The sequence below is a fragment of the Monodon monoceros genome, unplaced genomic scaffold (assembly GCF_005190385.1).
Source record: "Monodon monoceros isolate NGI ecotype Baffin Bay Population unplaced genomic scaffold, NGI_Narwhal_1 Super_Scaffold_20, whole genome shotgun sequence".
NCBI classification, from domain to species: domain Eukaryota; kingdom Metazoa; phylum Chordata; class Mammalia; order Artiodactyla; family Monodontidae; genus Monodon; species Monodon monoceros.
The window spans coordinates 72,984,312-73,011,039 of NW_021703777.1; the positions used below are offsets into that span (position 1 = coordinate 72,984,312).

The 26,728-nt window shown below is 40.6% G+C and overlaps 1 protein-coding gene across 7 annotated transcripts in view; it reads right to left on the reverse strand.

The window, feature by feature from the left end:
- N4BP2 (NEDD4 binding protein 2) overlaps positions 1-22,180 on the reverse strand; it is a 90,914-nt gene extending 68,734 nt beyond the window's left edge. For 5 of the 7 annotated variants that reach the window (XM_029234864.1, XM_029234860.1, XM_029234865.1 and 2 more), the window contains exons 1-3: positions 22,032-22,180; positions 16,533-16,596; positions 7,564-7,663 (exon numbers count right to left, since the gene is read on the reverse strand). The gene's annotated coding sequence lies outside the window, so the exon portion shown is untranslated. Of the gene's footprint in view, positions 1-5,476; positions 5,542-7,563; positions 7,664-16,532; positions 16,736-22,031 lie in introns of those variants that run through there. The other 2 variants (XM_029234863.1, XM_029234862.1) reach the window with 2 other exon arrangements.
- Positions 22,181-26,728: the final 4,548 nt, after the last annotated feature.

Sequence of the window (26,728 nt, forward strand, 5' to 3'; positions counted from 1 at the left end):
TCATAAACAATTTAACATCCATAAATTTTAAACTTTAAATGAAATGCACATATTATTTTTTAAAAAACAAACATCATACTATACCAGATATTTAAAAAACCTGATAGTTCTGTATCTATTAAAGAAATGAAATCTGTAATTTAAAACCTTCCCACAAAGAAACTCCAAGTCTACATGGCTTCATCAATAAATTCCACTAAAGGGACTTCCCTGGCGGTCCAGTGGTTAGGACTCCACTCTTCCACTGCAGGGGGCTCGGGTTCCACCCCTGGTTGGGGAACTAAGATCCCACATGCCGAGTGGCATGGCCAAAAAAATTTTTTTTCTAGTTTTTTAAAATAAATAAATTCCACTACGGGTTTCCCCGGTGGCACAGTGTTGAAGATTCTGCCTGCCAAAGCAGGAGACACAGGTTCGATTCCTGGTCCGGGAAGATCCCACATGCTGTGGATCAACTAAGCCCGTGCACCACAACTACTGAACCTGTGCTCTAGAGCCCGTGAGCCACAACTGCTGAAGCCCGCACGCCTAGAGCCCATGCTCCGCAACAAGAGAAGCCACCACAGTGAGAAGCCCGTGAAGAGTAGCCCCCGCTCGCCACAACCAGAGAAAGCCCACAAACAGCAACGAAGACCCAACGCAGCCAAAAATAAATAAATAAATTTGTAAAAAAGTAATAAAATAAATTCCACTAAATAATCTAATACCCATCTTATACAAACTTTTCCAGAGACTAGAAAAAGAAGAAACACTTCCCAACTCATTTTATGAGGCCAATATAACCTGATAACTCTGCAAGTTATTAAAAGAAAGAAAAATTACAAGCCTATTTCACTCATGAAAATAGATACAAAATTCCTAAACAAAATATTAAAGTAGTAATACATAAATTATGAGTGATGTTACATAAAATACAAAAATTATATTAGTGACTGATAAGAATAATGCATCAGTAATCTGAATTTATTTTAAGAATATAAGGTTGTCAAAATATTTGAAAGTCAGGCTTCCCTGGTGGTGCAGTGGTTAAGAATCTGCCTGACAATGCAGGGGACATGGGTTTGAGCCCTAGTCTGGGAAGATCCCACATGCCGCGGAGCAACTAAGCCCGTGCTCCACAACTACTGAGCCTGTGCTCTAGAGCCCACACGCTGCAACTCCTGAAGGCCGCACACCTAGAGCCCGTGCTCCATAACAAGAAAAGCCACTGCAATGAGAAGCCCATGCACCACAATGAAGAGCAGACCCTGTTCGCCGCAACTAGAGAAAGCCCACGCGAGCAACGAAGACACGACACAGCCAAAAATAAAATTAATTAATTTAAAAAATATATTTGAAAGTCAACCAGTGCAATTCCTGATATTAACAAAATAAAGAAGAAAAGTCATATCATCAACTACATTGTACCAGAGCTCATGGCCAGAGCATTAAGACTTGAAAAGGAAATAAAAGTTCTAAAGATTGGAAAGGAGGAAATAGAACCATCATTATTCAGACACTAAAATTGAGTGCATATGAAATCCAAAAGAATTTACAGATTATCTGTTGGATTACCCAGATAATTTAGCAAGGTTGCCAGACTGTATATCTCTTTAACACCAACATTGAGAAAATGAAATTAAATCTAATGGTCTAGACTTACTAGCCACATTTACTCAGCTGATAAATCCCTCCTCCAAAGAACGTTTAACATTATCTTCTCAGGACAGTGCCACTCTCAGGATTTCCTCATCACTCAATTTGGAAACAGTGGAGCTTACCCACTCCTTTGGTGATCTTTCCACGGCTTTAAACACTAACAAAATGCTAACTAATTTACATCTCCAATCTGCACCTCTTCCCTGACTCCATACGCACACCAAACTACCCACTGAACATCTCCACATTGTGTATCCGATAGACATCTCAAACCAAGCATGTCTAAGTGATCTTCTGAAACTCCACTGCAGACCCCCCCTAACTACAATCCTCTCAACTGCAGCAATAGAAGTTTCCAGTTGCTGAGGCAAAAAAAACTGAGTCATTTTTGCCTCCTCTTTCCCTCACACCTCATGTCTAATCATTCAGCAAAGCTTGCCAGTTCTAAATTCAATGTATATTCAGATCATGTGGTAACTCTATGTTTAACCTTCTGAGGAAGTGCCAGACTGTTTCCCAAAGTGGCTGCACCATTTTCAACTTCTACCAGTATTGTATGGGGATTCCCCATTTCTCTACAATCTCACCAACACCTGTTATTGTCTCTCTTTTTGACTATGGCCATCCTAATGGTATCTCATTGTGGCTTTAACTTGCATTTCCCTAATAACTAACATAGACCATCACTTATGTGCTTACTGGCATTCATATATCTTCTTTGAAGAAATGTCTATTCAGATCCTTTGCCCATTTTTAAAGTTAAGGGTTACTTGTCTATATTACTGAGCTTTAAGAATTTCTTGTGTTTCTGGATACAAGTCCTTTATCAAATATAAAATATTTTCTCCCATTCTGTGGGTTGTCTTTTTCACTTTCTTGATGGTGTCCTTCGAAGCATATTTTTTATCTTGATGAATTTTTTTTTTTTGTCAGTTACACTTTTGGTGTCCTAAGAAACCATTGCCTAAACCAAGGTCACAAAGATATGTGCCATGCTTTCTTCTAAGAATTTTGTAGTTTTAGCTCTTACATTTAGGTCTTCAATCCATTTTGAGTTAATTTTTGTATATGGTGTAAGACAGGGGTCCAAGTTAATTTTTTTGCATGTGGATATCCAGTTGTCCCATCACCACTGGTTGAAAATACTATTCTTTCCCCATTGAATGGTCTTGGTACCCTTGCTGAAAATCAACTGACCATGAGAATAAGAGTTTACTGCTTGACTCTCAGTTCTATTTCATTCATCTATATGTCTATTCTTATGCCAGTATCACACTGTCCTGATTCTTGTGCTTTGCAGTAAATTTTAAAATTAGGAAATGTGAGTCTTCCAATGTTGTTCTCCTTTTCCAAGACTGTTTTGCAATTCCGGGCCCCTTGTATTTTCCATGTGAAATTTAGAGTCAGCTCGTCAATTTCTGCAAAGTCAGACAGTACACTGACAGGGACTGCGTTGAATCAGTAGATCATAAGTCAAATCAGGTCACTCCTTTGCTTTAAAACCTCCAATAGCTCTGCATCTCATGCAGAGTAAAAGCCCAGGTTCCTAAAATGGCCTAGTTACAATCCTAAACGGTCTGGTTCCCTAATAACTCTCTCAAATCATTTCTTGCTAGTCTCCCTCTTGCTCTTTCTTAAACTCACCCAGTATTCTCCTGCTCCACTGCCCTTACACTTGATTCATAGCCAGAAATGCACTCCTCCCCACCCCCCAGATATGTATCTGACTTGCTTTTTACAAGACTTTACTCATGGCACCTTTGTAGTGAGGCTTTCCCTAACCACCCAGTGTAAAATCGTGCGCACACAGAGTTCTCTCCATCTTCCTTTCATTATTTTTTGCTTCAAAGCAGTTATCACTCTATAATTTAGATGTTTATTTTGTTTAATGCCTGTATACTGACACTAAAAGTAAGCTCTTTGAAAAAAATGTTTTTGTCAATTCTGTTCACTCCTGCATTGCCATCACTAAACTATAGTAAATATCAAAATTAAATACCAATACTAAAACAATGTCTAACATATAGTAAGCACTCAATAAATTTCTGCTGATGAATAAAGGATTAAGGCAGGGAAAAAGAACTAAGAACGAGAAAGCAACAGGTACAGAATTCTAAGAAGAAACAGAAATACTCAATAAACATTAAAAAGTTTAACCCCATTAATAAAACCAAATTAAAAGAGATAATATAGGATTAAAACATTTTTATATTGCCTATTAAATAAAACGTAATTTTTAAAAATGACAATAGCCAGTGTTAGCAAGGCTAGAGTAAAATAAAAATTCTTATACATTGTGATGAGTGTAAACTGGTATAACCTTTCTGAAAAGCAAAATGGCACTGACTATGTATCAAGAAATTTTAGGTTACTTATATTTTTTGACCCATTTTTTTAATTCTACTTCTAGGAACTCATCATAAAAAATAATCACAGGGCTTCCCTGATGGCGCAGTGGTTGAGAGTCCGCCTGCTGATGCAAGGACACGGGTTCGTGCCCCGGTCCGGGAAGATCCCGCATGCCACAGAGCGGCTAGGCCTGTGAGCCATGGCCGCTGAGCCTGTGCGTCTGAAGCCTGTGCTCCACAACGGGAGAGGCCACAACAGTGAGAGGCCCTCGTACCGCAAAAATAAATAAATAAATAATAATAATAATCACAGATTTACATAAATATTTATATAGAGATGTTCAAAATACTGTAACTTTTTATAAAGAAAAATGGAAAACAACTAAATATTTGGTGAGAAAGAAATGATAAAAAACTTTCTGATGACGGTAAGTACAATGTATTAAATACTTAACATATGCCAGCTAGAATGTTAAGATCATGATTTTACTTAATTCTTAAAACAGTAATTAATATTATGCCTACTTCACAAGTAAGAAAACTAAGGACTAGAAAAAGTAAGTTATCAGGCTTAAGGCTCTTAAGTAGCAAAACTGGGATCTGAACCCAGGTTTGCTAGACTCTACTAGATACAATATCCCTGTAAATTCATAAGAATGGAATTTTATACAGCCATTAAAGACTATATTTTGGATATTAACTAGAGATTTTTAAAAACTATGTTAAAAAAGAAAGCAAGACACAAAACTGAATATAATTTATACAGACACCTAAATGGGACTGGACTATATTAGATTGGAAAGGAAATCCTGGGTAATGGTAACTTTATTTTTAACTACTACTTTTTTTTATCTACTTTTTATAAACTACTTTTTGCATTTTCCAAATAATCTATAATATATACATTCTTTCATCATCACGGGAAAAAGCAACCACTGTTATCAATTAAAGGTGAATCTTGGACTTCCCTATACACTTCCTCCAGCTTGCAAACTATATTATCCTTCCACCCCTTTTTTTATTGTGTCTACCTATATGCAAAAGGATCTAAACATATAGGCAGTTTCAGTATCCAACCAGTATAAGGAAGAAACTCTTAAGTATAAAAACATACATAGCTGGGCTCCCCTGGTGACACAGTGGTTGAGAGTCCACTGCCCCGGTCCGGGAAGATCCCACATGCCACGGAGCGGCTGGGCCCGTAAGCCATGGCCGCTGAGCCTGCACGTCCGGAGCCTGTGCTCTGCAACGCGAGAGGCCACAACAGTGAGAGGCCCACGTACCACAAAAAAACCAAAAAACAAGAAGCATACATAGCTGACACTACCTCCCAATCGCTCTGTAGATCCAGTTTACTTCAATCCTATTTATTCACTTAAGGAATGTTCACATTTAACTTTTATCACCTGATTTTATATATCTTCATTTTTCCATAAAGAAGGTCTCATTAATACACTAAACAAGCTTGTGTAGCTTCTTCATATACATACCTGACCTAAATATTCTAAAAGGATATGGGAAATTAGGATGGGTAAGAAGGTTTGATATATTATGGAGAAATGTGAAAGGGCTGGTTCTCAAATGAAGAACCTAAAAACAAATAATATAAATTGTTATTAATAGTGATACCATGAATATATATATAAATTTCATATACACATTTTCCAAGCTCTTCTACCTCTATTATTGAGTTTTAACCTGAGAGAAGCTAACCAATACATACTTGCTCACAGATTATCATTAAAATATTTCAGCATGGGGCTTCCCTGGTGGCACAGTGGTTGAGAGTCTGCCTGCCGATGCAGGGGACACAGGTTCATGCCCTGGTCCGGAAAGATCCCACATGCCGCGGAGCGGCTGGGCCCGTGAGCCATGGCTGCTGAGCCTGTGCGTCCAGAGCCTGTGCTCTGCAACAGGAGAGGCCACAACAGTGAGAGGCCCGCGTACCACCAAAAAAAAAAAAAAAAAAAAATTTCAGCATGATAAGCAGAGGTCTTATTAACTCTAGTTCTTTTTTTTTTTTTAACAGATAAGGATATATGTTCTTTTAACCATTAAAAAAAATTCAGGGTGAACATGAAGTCTATAAATAGTAGTAGAAGTAAACATGAACTCTAGAAGTGGTATGGTAATGGTCAGTACTGCCGTTAAAGTGGATATACCAATAAACACTTTAGGAAAAAACTTTCCTACTAAAAACTACATCATCAAAAAAAACAAACAAACAAACAAAAAAAAACTACATCATCAACACAGTGCTAACACTTAAAATTTTTCCTGTATCAGTTTATGAATAAATCTGTTACATGCATATAAGGGCTAGTAATTTTAAAGAACTTATCTTTATGGAAAAATATCCAGAAATAAATTTCTATAACAGTCAAGAAAGATATTCTATTTAATACTCAATATCAACCATCTAGAAATAACAGGCCTAAGAAAACTGATACTAACAAATATATCAATAGTATTTTAGCTCTTTAAAACCACCATAAAAGGAACGAAAACAAAAAATTATCCCTCTAAAAGGAACAAAAACAAAAATCATCTCTCTATAAGGAACATATAGGGAAGTTAGAAGACTCAAATATGGCACAATCCCAGACAAGATCAGAAAACATCTCTCTCAGAAACAATTGCTACCAAGAACCAATACAATCATTTACTGGGGATTAAGTTACCCTACAAGATGATTTTAAGTCTACTGCTTGATAAGCTGAAGGTAGATACTAAATCTCATCAAGGTACCAAAGGGCGTGTCACTAAAAAAGACAGTATTTATAGAAAATGTAACCAAATTAAGGTAACCAATAATCTTAAAATGCATCCATCTGTCATAAGAACTATTATAAGTAATAACTGGACATACTAACTATTGATAAAGAATGGTTAAATAAATTATGGCAAAAAAAAAAAAAATCATGCTTTGGAATACTATGCAGCTATGAAAAGTTGAAGGTATAATGTAGAAACCAGAAAGATCTCTGAGACATATTCTTAAGGGGAAAAGCCAGTTGCTGAACCATATACAGCTTTGGGCCAAAGAATGGCAGGAAAGTGTATTTCTCTACAATTCTTCAACACTTTCTATACTCCTTCATTACTTACTACCAGTACTAATCTTCCTTAGATATTTTAGGTTCTCACATTGTTGGTTTTACTGACATATTTTCATCTGTATGTGTTTATTTCCCCAATTAGCCATGTTCCTTGAGAACACAGATTATGATACACACTACTCCAATTTGGCATTTAGTCATAGTCCCATACATAAAATAGGTGCACAAAAAATATTTGTGGATGGCTAAAATACGTAAAATATGAAGGAGTAAGAAGTGGTATTTTAGAAGCAAAGACACCAAAACACACATTAAATGGGAAAACCACAATACAGTTCTTTAGACTTCTTGGGTCAGCATGTTTTATGCAACCACAAGCTCTTTGAGAAATTCTAGTAACAAAATATGTGATTACATTTTCCTTCTTATGAGAGATTTCTTTAATCACTCAAATATGTAAATAAAAGCTTGAAAACCTATGTGTAAAATATACTCACTCTAGACTTCAATAAACTTACCATCTGTCTATCACTGATGCTATCAATGTGCTTATTAAGGCCACAGTTGACACCTGCAAACTCTACAGCTCTTCCTGTTATCCAACGTAATGTCTTCTTACTATTAAAAAAAATGTAAATGATGATATATTATATACATACGTAACAAAAGCAAATTTATATCAAATAGTAATCCCAAATGAAATCAAAGTCCAAAATATATACAATATTTATAATATAGATATATATCATATTCCAAAGAGAAAACCACAAAGTAAAGAAAAAAGACCGACTTCATCCACCGCCATTAGAGGTGACTATTACACTCTGGAAATGGATATATAAAGGGAAAGACCTAAGCATTTATTCTGCCTTATAAGTAGAACATTATTTCAAGGCAACAAAATAGCGCTAATTGATGAGGGAAACCTTCTTTATTGAAGACAACTATGTAATAGGATCTAAAACTAATTACCATATCGTAAACCATAATTAAATAGCTGATCAACAATCATCAATGAAGGCTAAAATCATTAGGTGAAAGGTTGATATTGACATACCTGGTGCCAAAGTACCATGCCACAGATTATTTGCAAGATATAAAAGGACAAACATAATTTTACAATAAAACGATCTGGTGGTCATCACCTTGGCCTGGTGATCAAATACAGCATCCAAATGGTGGGACAACTAAACATTACATGCCTGTAAGTGAAACAATATGTGTACACAGCATTGCTAAATGAACTACTCTTCCAAAAATGTTTAACCTGAACCTGAAACACCTTTAAATCTCACTCCCAGTTTATATGAAATATAGGGGATAGAGGAAAAAGTTACACTGACCATGAAGGAACTATCAGCAATACAAAATGTCAGACATTCCCAACAGAGCCAACAAATCTGTATTATGGGGAGGAGGAGGGAGGGTGGTAAAGGGGGTGGGTAGGTAAGAGACAATTCTATAATTAAAAAAGACTCAAGAGACAGCCAGATACAATGGGTAGCTCTTGACTAGATTTTCATATTTTTTTAAAGGCAATAAAAGATGTTTTTGGAACAATTAGAGAAATCTGAATATGGTACAAGTATTATATATTAGGGACTTATTGATAATTTTGCTAGGAATGATAATGGTTTTGTGGTTATATAGGAGACTATCCTTTTTCTGGAAGATATGTCAAAGATAATACATCTTATGAATTTTTTTTTTTTTTTGCGGTACGTGGGCCTCTCACTGTGTGGCCTCTCCCGTTACGGAGCACAGGCTCAGCGGCCATGGCTCCCGGGCCCAGCCGCTCCGCAGCATGTGGGATCTTCCCGGACCGGGGCACGAACTCGTGTCCCCTGCATTGGCAGGCGGACTCCCAACCACTGCGCCACCAGGGAAGCCCTCTTATGATTTTTTAAAAGAGTAAATTTCAAGCTAAATCCTTAAATGAAATTATCAAAGTTCAAAATATATATAACATTTATAATACAAATGTATAGTACACAAAAAGAAAAAAACCCTCATTTGCCACCATTTACTTTTAAAACGCTCAGGAAATTTATATATACATAGAAATATACACATATATAAAGCAAATGTAGCAAAATATTAGTAATCATTAAATCTAGGAGGTGGGTTTACATGAGTTCAATGTACTATTCTACTTTTCTATATATATGTCTATGTATTTTGCTAATAAAAGTTTTTAATATGTACCATGCTTCAAGTAAACTGGTTTGTTTACCTCTACAAAGTAAAAAATTCTTTTTAAATCAAATACCAACCCTTAATTTGAAACTCTGAATTCAAATATACCAAGTTTTAATAAAAGCAGGGCACACTCCATATTTTAAAGGTTATATCTGGTTACGTATGTGTTCTAAGAAAAAGAAAAATTTAATCATGTGGTAAGGGAAGGAAGAAAATGAAAGAAAAATTTTTAAAGGATAAAAATTAAGAGAAAAGGGCTTCCCTGGTGGCGCAGTGGTTGAGAATCTGCCTGCCAATACAGGGGATACGGGTTCGAGCCCCGGTCTGGGAAGATCCCACATGCCGCAGAGCAACTGGGCCCGTGAGTCACAACTACTGAGCCTGCACGCATCTGGAGCTTGTGCTCCGCAACAAGAGAGGCCACGACAGTGAAAGGCCCGCGCACCGCAATGAAGAGTGGCCCCCGCTCGCCGCAACTAGAGAAAGCCCACACACAAAAACGAAGACCCAACACAGCCAAAAATAAAATTAAATAAATAAGAAATAAATAAAAATTAAAATAAAAAATTAAGAGAACCCCAAATAGCCAAAGCAACCTTGAGGAAAAAAAAAAAAAGTTAAAGTTACTGTGGGGACTTCCCTGGTGGCGCAGTGGTTAAGAATCCGCCTGCCAATGCAGCGGACATGGGTTCAGTCCCTGGTCCGGGAAGATCCCACATGCTGTGGAGCAACTAAGCCCGTGCGCCACAACTACTGAGCCTGCACTCTAGAGCCATGAGCCACAACTACTGAGCCCATGCGCCTAGAGCCCATGCTCTGCAACAACAGAAGCCACCGCAATGAGAAGCCCGCGCGCCGCAACCAAGAGCAGCCCCCACTCGCCGCAACTAGAGAAAGCCCGCGCACAGCAACAAAGACCCAACGCAGCCAAATAAATAAATAAATAAAGTTATTGTGTACTGTTGCTGGGAATGTAAAACGGTACAGCTACTATGAAAAACGGTATGGAGGTTCTTCAGAAAAGTAAAAACAGAATATGATCCAGCAATCCCACTTTTGTGCATACGTCCAAAAGAATTGAAAACAGGATCTCCAAGAGATATTTGCACACCCATGTTCACTGCAGCATTATTCACAGTAGTCAAGAGGTAGAAGCAAATTAAAAGTCCATGCAATCTCACCCTTGGGGGACAGAGCCAACTTGGGCCCAGCACTGTACTGAAAGGGGTAAGGGCAGCCATTGCTAGTGCTCATGGAGATGTTGGATAGGGAGCTGTCCTGAGCTCTGACTGGCATACCAGAACTGTCCCAGCGTGTGTCCCAGCCTGGACCAGGCACACGATCCAGCTCCTCTTGCTTCAATGCTGCTCCCCATTACCAGGCATGGGGAGAGTGCACACTTAGAGAGAACAGACCAGCTAGGACCCGACCCTCAGGATTTCTAACTCCAACACCTTGGGACCTGACAATGCCCATAATAGGGTGGTGATGGCCACTGAACATGGGAGAAGCTCCAGTTCACACCTGTCTCTGGTTCTAGCCTCTCAGTCTCTAGTCTCACCTCACACCAAGGTGATAGCTTCCAGCACACCCTGGGGGAAGATGTGACCCATACTCACATGCAGAGGACACCCTTCAAGACTGGGATAGGTATCCTAATTTCATAGAGACAGAGTGAGTTAAACAAAATGAGAAGACAAAGGGATTTCTTTCAAATGAAAAAATAAGAAAAAAAAACCCTGGGCAAAAAGAAAACAGCCAATGAAACAGATAAATAATTTACCAGATAAAAAGTTCAATGCATTAGTAATAAGAATGCTAACTGAACTTGGAAAAAATTGAGATGAACACAGTGAGAATTTTAACAAGAAACAAGAAAATATAAAAAAGAACCAGTAAGAGCTGAAAGATACAATAATTGAAATGAAATACACACAAGGAGTTGACAGCAGACTAGTTGATACAGAAGAACATACAAGTAATTAAGAAAAAAAAGTTTGTGCAACCTAAATGTTCATCAATAGAAAACTGGATTAAGACAAGTGGGAAGGACTTTTCCTGGTGGTCCAGTGGTTAAGAATCTGCCTTCCAATGCAGGCAATGCGGGTTCGATCCCTGGTCAGGGAACTAAGATCCCACATGTCGCAGGGCAACTTAGTCTGCGCACCACAACTACTGAGCCCTCGCACTTTGAAGCCCGTGCGCCACAACTAGAGAGAAGCCTGCGCACCACAACTAAGACCCGATGCAGCCAAATAAATAAAGAGAAAGAAAAAGAAAAAAAAAGAAAGAAAATGTGGGATACACACACACACACATATACATAATGAAATATTATGCAGCCTCTAAAAAAAAGGAAATCCTGTCATATGCTCTAACATAGATGAAACCTGAGGACATTATGCTAAGTGAAATATGCCAGTCACAAAAAGACAAACAGTGTATGATTCTACTTATATGAGGTATCTAAAGTAGTCAAGTTCCATACAGATAGCCTACAGAACATCATTAATCATCAGAGAAATGCAAATTAAAACCACATGGGGGGGCTTCCCTGGAGGCACAGTGGTTGAGAGTCCACCTGCCGATGCAGGGGACACAGGTTCGTGCCCCAGTCCGGGAAGATCCCACATGCCGCGGAGCAGCTAGGCCCGTGAGCCATGGCCGCTGAGCCTGCGCGTCCGGAGCCTTTGCTCCGCAACGGGAGAGGCCACAACAGTGAGAGGCCCATGTACCGCAAAAAAAAAAACAAAAAAACAAACCACATGAGGGACTTCCCTGACGGTCCAGTGGTTAAGACTTCCCCTTCCAATGCAGGGGGGGTGCGGGTTTGATTGGTCAGGGAGCTAAGGTCTCACATGTCTCACTCCCAAAAAAACAAAACATAAAACAGAAGCAATATTGTAACAAATTTGATAAAGACTTAAAAAAGAAAAAATGAGATGTCACCTCACACCTGTCAGAATGGCTATCATCAAAAAAACCACAGGGGCTTCCCTGGTGGTGTAGTGGTCAATAATCTGCCTTCCAATGCAGGGGAAGTGGGTTCAAGCCCTGGTCCGGGAAGATCCCACATGCTACAGAGCAGCTGAGTCCATGTGCCACAACTACTGAGCCTGCGCTCTAGAGCCCACAAGCTATAACTACTGAGCCCATGCACCACAACTACTGAAGCCCACACGCCTAGAGCTTGTGCTCTGCAACTACAACAACAGAAGCCCGCACTCTGCAACAAAGAGTAGCCCCTGCTTGCCTCAACTAGAGAAAGCCCATGTGCAGCAACAAAGACCCAATACAGCCAAAAATAAATAATTTTTTTAATTTAAAAAAAAAAGAACACAAATAACAAACGTTGGTGAGTACGTGGAAAAAAGGGAACCCTCACGAATGTAAATTGGTGCAGCCACTGTGGAAAACAGTATGGAGGTTTCTCAAAAAACTAAAATTAGAACTACCATATGACCCAGCAATTCTACTCCTGGGTATGCGAGAAAACATGAAAACACTTATTGGAAAAGATAGATGCACCCCAGTGGTCAGAGCAGCACTATTTACAATTGCCAAGATATGGAAGTAACCTAAGTGTCCATCAACAGATGAATAGATAAAGAAGATATACACAATGGAATACTACTCAGCCATAAAAAAGAATGAAATTTTGCCATTTGCAACAACATGGATAAACTTGGAGGATATTACGCTAAGTGAAACAAGTCAGAGAAAGACAAGTACTGTATGATACCACTTATATGTGAAATCTAAAAAATAAAACAAACTAATGAATATAACAAAAAGAAACAGATTCACAGATATAGAAAACAAATCTGTGGTTACTAGCGGGGAGAGGGAAGGGGGTGAGGGGCAAGATAGGTGTAGGGAGTTAAGAGGTACAAACTACTATGTATAATATAAGCTACAAGCCATATGCTAACACATATATATGGAATCTAAAAAAAAACAAGTGGTCAGAAGAACCTAGGGGCAAGATGGGAATAAAGATGCAGAACTACTAGAGAATGGACTTGAGGATACGGGGAGGGGGAAGGGTAAGCTGTGACAAAGTGAGAGAGCAGCATGGACATATATACACTACCAAACGTAAAACAGATAGCTAGTGGGAAGGAGCTGCATGGCACAGGGAGATCAGCTCAGTGCTTTGTGACCACCTAGAGGGGTGGGATAGGGAGGGAGGGAGTGAGGGAGACGCAAGAGGGAAGAGATATGGGGACACATGTATATGTATAACTGATTCACTTTGTTATAAACCAGAAACTGACACACCATTGTAAAGCAGTTACACTCCAATAAAGATGTTAAAATATATATATATATATATATATAAGCTACAAGGATATATTGTGCAACACAGGGACTATAGCCAATATTTTATAATAACTATAAATGGAGTATAACCTTTAAAAATGGTCAATCACTATGTTGTACATCTGAAACATATAATATTGCCCATTAACTATACCTCAATAAACAAATATAGTAGTCAAACTCTTACAAAGTAGGATGACAGATGCCAGGGGCTAGAGGTGAGGTGGGGAAGGGGGGGTTGTTCAATGGGTATAGAGTTTCAGTTCTTCAAGATGAAAAAGTTCTACAGACCTGTTGTATTAACCATGTATATACAGTAAGTCCCCTCCATACAAACCTTCAAGTTGCGAACTTCCAAAGATACAAACATGTGCTCGCATGTCCAATCAAGTAAGGTGTGAAGGAAACTGCAGCTTGCCCTCTGTCTCCTATTGCTGACGATCCTTCAGCTCTACCATCTCCCAGCTCCTCTCCCTCCTCCAGTCAGTAACCCTTCTTGCCTGTTCACTCGATGCCAGCTCCTGTATGCCAGCTGTTGTACAGTACTACTGTACTTTTCAAGGTACTGTACTGTAAGATTAAAAATGTTTACTTTTTTTGTTTTTTTATGTATTATTTGTGTGAAAAGTATTATAAATCTATTATATTACAGTACTATACAGCCGATTGTTAGTTGGGTACCCAGGCTAACTTTGTTGGACTTATGAACACGTTCTCAGAATGGAACTTGTTCATATGTAGGGGACTTACTGTATTATTAACACTACTATACTGTTCACTTAAAAGTAGTTAAGATGATAAATTTTGTTATACGTTTATTACAATTTTTAAAAAATCTATAAGGGGTTTAACTACAAAGAAAAACAAATGTAAGAGAAGGGAAAGAAAATGTTCACTCAAGAGAGGTTAAGTCAGAAATAGAACAGAAAAGAAAGTCACAAATAGAAATCCCAAGAAGTATAAATTTAATTACAACTACACCATCATTTATCAACTCTAGGTCTCCTGATAAAATAGACTTACTGAATCTTTATAGCTCCAGAAACTATACGCAGAATACTCTACTAGGTGCTCTGTACACCCCAATATGACTGATTGTACATAAACCATATCCATGCCCTATTCAACCACTTCTTTCCTACCAACTACCACCCTCCAAAAAGCCTCCATCCTCTCCTCCCTATCTTTAAAAATTCTAATTCTAAAAAGTTCAAATTCCTATAGTGGAAAAACTGTTTGAAATTTGGTTTCTCAATACACCCTGAATTGATAACAATGAAGCGAATTCTTAACTCAGACTATCCAAACTCCCAGTATTTCCTAGGCAGTTTCAGTTCCTTAAAATAAAAGTAGTTTACAATTTATTGTTTCAACTTCCCACTTTCTGTTGACTTCTTGATCCAATGCAATCTGCCGCCTACACCTACTGGTTTTTCTCTGGCTGCCCCTTCTCAGTCTCCTTCACTGATTGCTTTTCTCATGCTTCTCTTTCAGTGTCATTGTTACCCTGGGTTCTGTTCCCAATCTTCTGCTCCACCACCTTTTTCTAGGCCCATCCAAATCCAAGGCTTCAGTACCTATGACTCCAGCCAAGAATTCTCTCCCAAACTCCAATATAGTTAACTGCCTTGAGATAGCAGATAGATGGGCCCCTGGGCTAGACAGCTGGTGTTTGTCAAGTGGAGTAAAATTGAAGCTTTGTTTTCCCTAGACACTCCAAGGACAAAGTTAGTGGCAAGAGCGGAGCTTTGCTGAAGTAAAAAGATAAGATGACCACTCCTGAGGTCGACAAAAACTTCCCTGTCTGCACATGCACAGGAAGGCTCCTTGAGGGGTCAAAAAAGGGAGGGGGCGCCACCCCATAATAAGTGTGGACATACCCCCAACAGCCCTCTGCGGTGGAATCCATCTTAGCAAAAAGTTGCGCACCCATGCTGGGGAGAGTCCTAGGACAGGTCAGATGTGAAAAAAGAAACAAGATTATTGGCCCAAAGTAAACAAAGACCCGGAAGGACTGTCCTATATAAGTGATTTAAATCACCTCTTTACTGCGCTCCTCCTCATTAAAGAAGAGACTCATACCCTTTCTCTCCAGGTGTATATTTCTGCCTTGCTTCAGGCTTAAATAAACAAACTGTTTCTCTGTGTGCTCTCCCACTTGTTGTGTTGTGTCTCTAATAATAAAATTTGTACCTGTTTTTACAGTTTTTGCCTCCTTGAAACATTCCTGCTTTCAAATGGGGGCAAGAGCCAGGGCCACTTTGCTTCTAGCCTCTAGCCCCTGGTGGTCTAGCAGCTAGGATTCCTAGTTTTCATCCAGGCTACCCAGATTCAATTCCTGGGCAGAGAACTAAGATCTCTCTTCAGGACCGCTCACTGCTGTCTCTCCGAAAACTGCCTGACAGACATATCCATGTGTATATTACACAGGCACTTCAAGCCTGAGAGTTCCAGCTTAAAATGCTTCAATGACTCCACAGCTTTCAAGATCAAGTTCCAACTCCTTGGTTAAACCATTCAAGGACTTCTATGATTTGGCCCCTTACCTACCCCTACCATTCTCTTCCTCTATTCCTCCCCAGGTACTCTCTACTCCTCCTGTATCTAATTATTTGTTTCCCAAATAACTAGATAGATGGGCCCCTGGCCCATCTCACATCTCTGTGCCTCACACATGTTCTACCCAAAAGTCCCTCTACCCCATCCCACCCAACCCATATTTCTTGCCTCAATTAACTTTCTTTCAGGAAAGTTTTCCACTATCCCAAAGTCTGATTTACACAGAGCTGCCACTGCATCCTAGATACACCTCTACCTTAGCACCTTTGTATTTATTCGTTTACACTACTAGTCTATAAGCATCTCACAATGTGTTTCTATTTAGCAAACAAAAGCTTAACAAATATTTGTTATATGCCAGCACAAACCAAAAAGCCAATTTAGTTCTTTAAAATACTGGACTTACCATTTCGGTACCTGGAATACTCAGGTCCATTATACAGGGCATCTCTTTCCCATGAATAAAATATCTAGGAAAATAAATTGAAAGTCAGAAGGGTGGTTAAGATTTAGAATGGATATTCTTTGTGTCTGCCCAGAACTCCTTCTCCTCCCCTACTCCACCAGGGGCCTGATTCCTGCTAATAGACCCCTGGCTATATAAGTAAGCACAACACATGATCTAGGCTGAACTAGGCATAGTACCTCATCCCCTCAGCTGCAGGAACTGGTCAAAGGACAGGCATGTGAGCAACTCTATCTAGATCCTCTGACATGAGTCTCTAAGTAGGTAAGCCTGTGCGCCAGGAACCAGGTCCCACTTTGTGAAGAAGCATATCTGCAGTAGGAGAGATGGCGCCAGTGGTTAGGACTAGTGGCTAGGACTCGGCGCTTTCACTGCCAGGTCCCAGGTCGGGGAACTAAGATCCCACGTGCCGCGGGGTGCAGCCAAAAAAAAAAAAAAAAAATTTATAGGAAGGATCTAACTATGGGCAAGTTCCCACCTTAGCTCCTTATGGCCATCTCTATCCATACACTTTCTGTTATATGGTTACTGAACCAGTAACTTTTCCATCCATAGGCCATTTCAAACTGTATCTCTGGTATTTGCAATCCAAAAAGTCCTAACTAATAACCTCTAACTAATATTCAGAGAAACTGAATAAGATGGAAATTATATGTAAAGGAATACTTCACTGAAACTGTAAAAGGACCTACTTAGTATGCCTTTCCTACTTAGAAAACTTTCATCTATCCGATATAATGTCTTTCTCTTCCCTACTAGGTAAACCCCCAAATTACTATTTAATTCCCTTTTTAATACACTCTATGCAAATCACATCTTTTTTTTTTTTTTTTTTTTTGGCCATGCCGCACAGCATGCAGGATCTTAGTTCCCTGACCAGGGATCGAACCAGTGCCCTCTGCTGTGGAAGCATGGAGTTTTAACCACTGGACCACCAGGGAAGTCCTTCACATCATTTTTTAACATAGTCAATTTACCTTTTTCTTTGTTACACCCTAACCAGTATATGGTGAGATAACAATAAGCAATTACAATGAGAATACAGAATACTAGGCAAACAAGTAGAGGACTGGCTTCCCTAGAGAGGTCATCACCTCTACGGAGACCTGAAAGATAAGCATGAGCTAACAAAACCAAAGGGGAAGGAAGCAGGGAGCTAGGTAAGGCATTCCAGACAGAGGAAAGCTTCTGTACTCAGGCCTAGATTTAACAAACGTGGCATCTTGAGGGAGAAATCCAAGTAACTGTTTATGACTAGTAGCACATTGAGGGCAAAAGGAGAAAGTGACAGAGGATGAAGAAGTAAACATGCCAGATCATGATCCTGAAAGCCAAATTAATAAGTTCAGGGACTTCCCTGGTGGCACAGTGGTTAAGAATCCGCCTGCCAATGCAGGGGACACGGGTTCGAGCCCCGGTCCAGGGAGATCCCACATGCTGTGGAGCAACTAAGCCCGCGAGCCACAACTACTGAAGCCCGCGCACCTAGAGCGCATGCTCCGCGACAAGAGAAGCCACCGCAATGAGAAGCCCATGCACGGAAACGAAGTAGCCCCCTCGCTGCAACTAGAGAAAGCCCGTGCGCAGCAACGAAGACCCAACACAGCCAAAAATAAATAAATAATATAAATAAAAGTTTTTTTAAAAGTTCAGATTTTATCCTGAAGGCAATGAAAAGTCACAAAAAAAAAATGTTTTGGGACTTCCCTGGCAGTCCAGTGGTTAGGACTCTGCACTTCCACTGCAGGGGCGCACAGGTTTGATCCCTGGTCAGGGAACTAAGATCCCACAAGCCGCACAGTGTGGAAAAAAAAAAAAAAATGTTTTTTAGCAGGGGAGTTACAGGTTTAAATGTGTTAGACAGATTACTCTGGCTACAGTGGGAAAAGTGGATTGGAAGGCAAGACTGGAAGAAGGGATAACCACTTAGGAGGCTACTGCGGCAATCCAGGTAAAAGATGATGCTAACCATGGAGTTGGATGTTAGCCTTGGGAATAGAGGAAAAGGCACAGGTTCAAGAGATATTAAGGAGAAAGAATTCAACAGGGCTCAGTGATCAATCAGAATATGAAGCGAAAAAGAGAGGAAAAGGAATAGCCCATGTTTCTGCCAAGTTATTATTAGCAGCGCCTACTATTTACCGAATTCTTAGCACACATGCATTATCTCATTTAATCTTCCCCTAGAAAGAAGACGTAGTTTGTTTCATATTTTTGGTTTGAGGCTGGGAGAGGGAAGGTTGATAATAACTACAGTTTGGGATATGCTCAGTCTGAGTTACCTGTGGGAGCATACAAATGAACATGTCATGAAGGTAGATGATATACGAGTCGGTTATCAGGAAAGAGCTTTGGGTTGGAGATTTAAGAATTAACAGCATACAGATAGTAACTGGGAAAATATTTTTTAAAGTAAAATATCTCCTTTATTCATGCCAATATTTATTTAATACCTATACAACTATAGCTTTGGGACTAGTGTTAGAGAAAAAGAATTGAGTAAAATTCAGTGAAACTCAGTTACTATAGGGAGGAGGTAGCTCAATATAGCAGTAAGTATGTAATGGTTCAGAGGTAATACAATGAGTACGTGATTATCTCTGCTGGGGGAAGGAAGGAAAGAAGACTTTACAACATGTACCACCTAAATCTTGAAGTAGGTTAGCAGAGAGTTTAGGGGGAGGAGGACACGGAGAACAGTGAAGACACTACAGGCGGAAGAAACAAATTTAAACACAAAAGAAAAAAATTTTTAAAAGATACCCTGCTTCAGAACAGAAAAATTAAATATTATTCATGTCAGTCTCCAAAACTAATTCTTAAATTTAATAAATAGAGCAGATATATTAAAAAAATTTTAAAGACACATAGGGAAAATTCATTTTACTAAATACTATATCATATTATGAAAGTAACATTATACAATTAAATGGTATGGCTACAAAAATTCGATAAAAGATGGAAGGATTGTTATTAAAAGTCAAGAGTCCAGATACAATTCTTTTTTTTTCTAATTTATTTATTTTATCTATTTATTTATTTATTTTTGGCTGTGTTGGGTCTTTGTTGCTGCACACGGGCTTTCTCTAGTTGTGGCGAGAGGGGGCTACTCTTCGTTGCAGTGCGCGGGCTTCTCATTGCGGTGGCTTCTCTTGTTGTGGAGCACGGGCTCTAGGCGTGCGGGCTTCAGTAGTTGCGGTGCACGGGCTCAGCAGTTGTGGCTCATGGGCTCTAGAGCACAGGCTCAGTAGTTGTGGTGTACTGGCTTAGTTGTTCTGTGGCATGTGGGATCTTCCCGGACCAGGGATCAAACCCATGTCCCCTGCATTGGCAGGTGGATACTCAACCACTGTGCCACCAGGGAAGCCCCAGATATAATTCTAATGCCGTTTGGCTTACTCATAGACTGGCATGATAAATATAAAAATAAAAAAATTCAATCTCTTCTTCAATTCCTAATAAAACTACTACTAAAGGCACTTAATAATGTGATCTGCTAAGATTTAATGTTTGACCTGACAAACTAAGATTATTCCCAAGACTTAGAATGTGAGTTTGCATATAAAAAGCTGAATAGAAGGAAGGCAAAGATGGTAGTTCTCTTCTAACTGCTTTGCATATCAAAAGACATGCATAACCATAGATAAGAAGAAGAAATGGGAGATTTTAAGAGAAGGAAAATCCTCAGATAGTATTAAAAAACATGCACCTACACTGATAATATATTTAGCCTCTCTTGTGTACAGATACTATGCCTACTTTAATAAAGAAAAAAACATTCAATAACTTAAGCCCACTTTTTCTATATGAAGTCCAGTGATCGGTCCTCTTTACTCTCCCCTTCAGAGCAACTAAAGTCAACAGGTGCACAAACTGACATTCGTAAGTACTAAATGCTGATTTGTCATGGGTTTTGTTTGTTTTATACATTAGTCTTTTTTCATGAACTAAAGTGTAGCATCCATGCAGAAAAGCAGCCACTTCTTTCCTATTCTTTTCACCATCTCCATCACGGCAGCCCCCCATCCTACCACAGCCACTTGAATAATAAAGGCTCTGGCACGGGAACAAAAAATTGTTGATTTAATTTCTGACCTTTAACAACGGACAACGTAAGAAAATTAAACCATGCTTATTATCAAAACAAACACATGATGTTTACATTTCTTAAGGCGTTTAAAGATTCTTTCATTGAAAACTGAAGGATGAAAGCTAAAATGAGTTAAAAAGAGAGCTGGGCGTTTGATAGAAAAACAGTGGAAATAATAAAAAAAGAATGAAAAGCCTGCTGTTGAGATGAAAAGGTAACATTATTTTTTAAGTGGGGGAAGAGAGGCAGCTGCAAATCAGTTTTTTCTGAGAAGCCAGGTTCATGTCCAGGATTTTTTTCTCTGAGCTCAACCAATCCCCACCTTTTCTGAGTTATCCAGTTTCCAGGCAAGCAGCGCTTCTTGATTGGCTTAAAGATGTTGAGTAGAAAAACCAGCCAATCCTACCTTCAAGTCAGAACTGTGCTATGAAGACATTACAACCACTGCATGGCGAGAATGTGTACAAACCTGTCCGTGCCACAAATATCAGATCCTAGTTCTAAAGACTGTTGCCGAAAAGAAGATTCTTTAAAGCCAACAGCGAGCGCGAGCGGCCGTTTACACTTTTTTCTTTTTAAATTACTCTAGCTCTCTTTCAGAGAGAAAACAACAAAAAACACCACGTTTTAACCAAGAGCTTAAGAAATAAACTGCCCCAGGTCAAGTGACTCACTCTATCCAAGACGGATTTCCACACGGACCTCTAGGAGAGGGTCCGGATCACGGTAGGGCTCAAGGAGGGACCCAGCGAGGATCAAAGTTGCCGTGGGGGAGGGGGTGTGGACGACGATCCAAGCGGCACAGACACCGGGAACCGGGAATGCCTCCCCGCAGTATCCAAACTCGGAACGTGCGGAGAGGCTGTGTTTGGATTGGAAGTGAGTAAATAAACAGCTCTAATAGGACTACGTGCTCGGGAGGGTGGCCCGAAGTTCCAAGAAGGATCCGCCTGGGAAAAGCCGAAGGCGCTCGGAGGGCCTCGAGGTCAAGTCCGGGCGGGAACTGACAGGGAAGCTACTGGGGGCGAGAGGGGTGTGTCAAGGGCCTGGAAGGCCGCCAGGGACTGGGGGGCCAGGAAAGCGGCCGCAGCTTCCGCCTTCGCCCGACCTCGGGCGGCGCGCCATGGCCCGCCTCTCACCGACGCCTCACTTCCCTTCCGTCCGAGCGACCGGGCCCGCGGGCCGGACTGCCAGCGCCGGCCCCCCACGTTCGGGAATTGGGGTTTCAGTGGCAGCGCCTCCCGCCGCTTACCTCAGGCCCTCCGCTCGGATTCGGGGACTCCGGGATTCCTTCCCTCCCGGACCCTCAGCCCAGCCCCGCCGCCCCGCCTCCCACCCGCCGCCTTTACCTGCTCCGGGAACGGGCGGAGGGCGTCGAGGCCGAGGCCGCGTCGTCGAGTGTGAGACGCAGCGCCGCGATTCCGCAGCCCTTTCCCGCCGCCGCCACTGCGCTCTCCAGCACGGCGCAGGGCTGGCGAGCAGCGGCGGCCGCGCGGGGGAGACGCACGGCGGGCGCCCGGCGGGGAGACACTGCCGCTCTCCGTCCGGCTGGGGAAGAGCAGCCTCGCAGCAACCAGCCGCGAGAGGGCGGGTGGGCGGCCGAATGGGGAGGGGTCTCGGAGAGTAGGGAATGGCTGCCACGTCGCCCAGGTGGATCGCTGCTCTCCGCCTCCCCCACCCACGCCGGCTCCCGACCAAGACCTCTGGTTCGTCCCCGAGCTCCGCTGGGGCGCGTCGGCCCGCCCCGCAGGGCCAGCCCCGGCGACCCCTGCCCGCGGGCGCTCCCGCCTCTCCCGCTCCCCACTGAGAGCGGGCCCAGGCCTGGCCGGTTCTGCTGCATCTGAGCCGCCCCCACCCCCGAAAAAAGCTCGCCCGAAAGCCTGACGTGTTTCCCCCTCTCCTTGTGGTGGGGTCACACGGAGAAGCAAGCCATTTTCAATGCGTCGGGTTTTCGGGGAAGGCGGGAGCCGTTTTGAGCTGGTGAACATAGCAATACGGGGCCCGTAATTTCGGCCGAAACAAGCTGCGCGGTAACCATGTTAGACACAGCCGTGTATAAGCCTCTTCACTCTCTCGCAATCTTCAAAAGCAAAACAGAAACACAAGATCGCATTCGCTGGTTGAGGCTGGGAAGGAAATGGAAGCCGGGGCGGGCCCGCCAGCTTGCGGGTCCCAGCGGCAAGTTGGTAGAGACCGCGGGGCGAGCCAAGCGGCCTCGGCTTAGCCTAACTGAGCTGTTGACTCGAGGCGTGTAAGGCCAAGGCGGCGGTGGGCGCGCGAACACCGCCTCCGCGCGCGCCGCGCTGTCCGCGGGAGGTTTCCGGGCGCGCGGCCCGCTGCCCCTCTGCGCGCTCGGGCGTCTGACACGGCGCGGCCGCCTCGGAGCCGGGAGACAAAGGGGTCGGCTGCCGCCGCGGCCGCAGCCGGGACCGAGGCTGCCTGGTGCCAACCGGCGCCGCCGACATGCGGTCAGAACACGCTGGCGGAAGCACAAAAAAAACGAGACCACGTTTGCAACGTAGAACCGCAGACGCTGACCTTTGCCCCGCTTAGAGCTTCAGTTTTCAGGTGCCAAGAAAAAGCAACGAGGTTTTCTGCCCTTTTGCATTCACTGTGTTATTAGATCGTCCCCAAAACCTGCTCCATGTTTTTGTCCTCCTAAACTCTGCCTTCCTTTGTTTGTTTCTTCTGTGTTCTGACGTGAAATGTTGTGTTTTCAGGCACACGAATTTTTCACCCTTGCTTTCTGGGGGTGGTGATTATGCTTGTTTTTTTCCTCCCTCTGTTCCCCTCCCTTTGCAATTACTTTTTGTTCCACCATCAGTGTTTTTCGTAGAGAAAAGAAGTAGCCCCCTGACAAAGTATTCCTTTGCATCGAAGAGACAGACTGTCAGTGTTGTTTTAGTAATTGCTATAAACTGAGTGGAAATTTGGGGAAAATGCAGGTGAATTTTTATCTTCATTTAGGTCTAGTTGGAACACTAACTCACGAAAACATTCTAGTGGTTTTTTTAGAAACCCGAAATATTTAAGCAGAGACCTCGGGTTTGGTACATGTTCTAATGAAACCAACCACACGGGGGAAAATAGGTCTGGTTTTTTTTTCCCTTTTGTATGATTTTTGTATTTTTAAAAGTCCCTTGAGCCCCTGTTAAGAAATTAAAATACAAACACCCCTATCAATGCTTTTATTAATTTTGAAGCAGCAGAGATTTTAACAAAGTACCCAGAATCTCAAGATATAAATAACTTTTGCTGAGACCCTGACATTATCTCTGCCTCTGAACATCCATTAAAAGAGACTAATAACAGTGATACATGCCACTTTAGTAATGAAAGAATCCTAGTAATTATAAACTTCAAAGAAATCTAGCAAGTTAATATTAATTTCATTCATATGAAATATGAACATGATAAAATGATTATCATGCTGATAATATCAACATGATAATAAAAACTGGCATTTAAATTCTTGATTTTTCCTTTGAACATTGTTAAGGATTCATCACATCTTAGGTCTGAACAAAAAGAAATAAAGTATTCTTAACACTGGAAAATATATTTCAAGCCAGCAAGACATCACCCAGGCTGAATATTTAAAGAAAAAATAGTGTTTGCTTCCTATATCAATAAAAGAAAAACATCAATACTATAAAGTTCTAAAGTCAGACTCAAATGAAGAACAAAGCAATCTTTACTCAACATCCACAATGCCAGCCTTCTTTGTGAATATTTATAAAGATTTCCTCCTTCCTTATTGGTTTAATTCTAAACCAATGGGAAAAGTACAACACATCTTTTAAAGGATGAGACATAAGCATTAGGTTAAAACATTGGATAAACTGATTGTTTATCATGCTCATTCTCATTTGAGATTGGGTACTTTTAATTTTAAAGAAGAAATTTAAGAATATCTGAATTATTGAGTATCTTGATGTACCTTAAATACCAAGGTGCTACTCCTGATCTCACATTGCTCTCTATAATCTTCCAGTTGGTTATGTTACAATATTTAATTCTCTAAAATGCCAGATGAATCTGTAGAATGGCAAAATGCTACCACTTAACACTTTAAATAAGATGAACCCTGGCATTTCTTTAGATGAAAGACTGGCCTTTAAGGAAATAATAAAATTTACATTTTTTAAAATGTCTTGGATTTTTGTAAATAAATAAAATTTTGTAATTTATTATAAACAAATCTTTGATATTTGTCTAAAGCATCTTCGGTCTATTTAACAGCTAAATTCTAAACATGCTTGTTTATGTTTAGAACATATGTATGATTTCCTCTCAGTCGAAAATAATTTATGCCACCTTTACATTTCTATCCTTTTAATTTGACTTGGAGCATTCCACTTAATTTAATTATTTATATATTTATAATCTCCCTTAGTAGATCATCAATTCATTGAAGATAGGTTCTGTTTCCCATTTAGTCTTGTATTCCTCATTACCAAACTCAGACCCTTGTACAAAACACTCCTTGAACACTTGATGAGTAAAAGAATGAGCATTACTCCATGACACAGCATATGGCAAATCAAAAGAAAATCTGTCTCAGGATTTTTTTCCTCTTTTACATAGTGGCTGATAAATACTTGTTTTCATTCCCAATTAAACTTAGAATAACATTTTGCAATAACATTACTAAAAGAAAGTAAGAACCAACATATGCTGGAACTCCTGTGTTTTTCGATTTTAAATCTGGTAGAAACTGGATAGTGAGTTATATTGCTGTTATCTAAAGTAAGTAATATCAGTGGGCTTATCTTTATAAAAGATTTCTTTACCATACTCAACAGGAGCTGCAAGCTTTGTGGCCTTGGGAAAATTACTTTAAGCCCTCTAAAACTCAAATCTCTCACCTCTCTAATGCATTCATTATATCTACTTATGATTAATTAAAATAATGAAAGCATGTAAAAGTAAAGGCTCAATAGATGGTAGTTATTAATTGCAGATATTATGGATTCAATCATGAAGAAAAAGTAATTTTCTCTGTGCAGTTATTTATCTATAAAAAGGCAGGCATAAAGTGCTGCTTTTTTTAAAAAAAAAGTGAGGAAACAAATATCTCGAAGGAAGGAATAGGGTACTAAGAATATCTACGGAGAGGAGATAACTTTTAAGAATTGAAATTTGCTAAGAGAATACATCTAAAGTGTTCTTCATGTGCACACACACACACACAAAAGGTAACTATGAGAAGTGATGGGATGTGTTAATTGTGATAAGCATTTCACAATGTATACCTATATCAAATCATCATGTTATACACTCTAAGTATGTACAATTTTTTATTTATTATTATTTTTTTTTTTTGCGGTACGCGGGCCTCTCACTGCTGTGGCCTCTCCCTTTGCGGAGCACAGGCTCCAGATGCGCAGGCTCAGCGACCATGGCTCACGGGCCCAACCGCTCCGCGGCATATGAGATCTTCCCGGACCGGGGCACAAACCCATGTCCCCTGCATCGGCAGGCGGACTCTCAACCACTGTGCCACCAGGGAAGCCCGATATCCAGAGTTTTAATCAAGTAAACTAGATAAGGGAAAAAAATTAAATATTGTTTTCCTAGAAAAACATTATCATTCCTAGAAAAAATGTTGTCATTCCAACTTGCTCTCTGAATGTAATATCACCTAAGTGCCTTTGTCACAGGTAAAACAGTTCCAGATTTTACTTTAGGTCCCATATAGATGTGAGTGTTTCAAAATATGTCCTACATTGGACATTTGTTCATGGTAGGGCATAGGATTTTCTCATTATTTGCTTTGATGGACTGCTGAAAAATACCTGTTCCAAATCAGGATGGTTTGTAGGATGATGTCAAGGAGTTTCCTCATTTTCTTTTGGCTGATTCCAAAATACAGAGGAATTTGCAGCTGCATAGAACATAGAAGAGGGAAGTTAAATAACAGTAATTTGTCAGAGATTAACCAACATTGATCAGAGTAGCCCTGCTCAGTATACAAATTCTCCAGTCTCCTTCCATTTAATTCAGTAAATATATATTCCTTTTCTGTTTGGTTTTGTTTGGGTTT